Here is a 1160-nt window from a genome sequence, read left to right on the forward strand (position 1 = left end):
GGGCAGGGAGAAAAGTGCAGTATTGAATGAATGGAAATCCAAAATCTCTGTTAGTGTTTATTAAAATTAATTTAAAAAAGAAAGGTGAATAGTAGTTAAGTGAAACAGGGTTTTCAAGAACAGAAAAAATTAAGGATAAAAGACTCTGTCTACCTATTATTTGCTTATGGTTTATGACCAGTATCTGATGGCAGTTGTTGCTGGGATTTTCCGAGAGATGCTACAAAGAGACATACCTGTTTTTTTGCATTCCCTTCTTCTTTCTTCACTTCATGTTATTACTGAAATAGATCAAATTTCAGTGTCTGTTTTGTGTTTCAAAAAACGTGATTTGTCGCTTCCTTTTTATTCAAAGTTTTAGTAAAACTTTAACTTATGTAGTTCCTTAATGGTATCTGTAAAATTCTATTAAGAATTTTATTTCAACTAATGGGAATTAAAGGTAATTAATATAGTTTGAATTATAAAGAGAGCTTATTCACTTTTACCATCTGGTCTGTGTAATCATCCATAACTTTTTAAAGTATTATGTTATTTTTTATGTTAATAACTTCTTCTATTTACACACATTTTGAAGGAGTTTTGAAATCAGTAACTATGACATATAATTGATATGATCATATGACAACATTAAAATGTCATGTTTTGAATGTTCCCATTAAAATTCAATTTAGGTCTTGAAAAATTCAATTGAATTGATTAAATTGATGAATTGGCTTGATAAACAAATATGGTTAGCAGATGGCTTTGACACATAGTAAATGCTCAATACATGGTGGAAATTAGAAATAATTGTGAAAGGGAAATTATACTTCATTACCCCTAGATATGTGATTGTTTATAATAAAGTGTAGTTTGTAATTGGAGTCCTGAATTTTCACAAAGTTTGTCAATATCTGAAACAAAATATCTTATTAGTAAGTTATATTGTTTTAGTTGTTTTGTTATATATGGTATCAAGTTGCCTATGACCCGTAATGATCAAATGAATAGTAGTTCTGAACCCTATTCTGTCTTGAAACAATCTTAACTTCAGTGTGTTAGACTGAATTTCAAAGTCCTTACCTCCAAGGAACAACTCAACTTCACCCTATCCAGGACATATCTGTTTGTTGTCTTGGCAGTCCATGGTATAGTCAAAATTACTTTCTAGCACCATA

The sequence above is a fragment of the Elephantulus edwardii genome, unplaced genomic scaffold (genome assembly GCF_000299155.1).
Source record: "Elephantulus edwardii isolate Elephantulus edwardi_28Jun2011 unplaced genomic scaffold, EleEdw1.0 scaffold00067, whole genome shotgun sequence".
NCBI classification, from domain to species: Eukaryota; Metazoa; Chordata; class Mammalia; order Macroscelidea; family Macroscelididae; genus Elephantulus; species Elephantulus edwardii.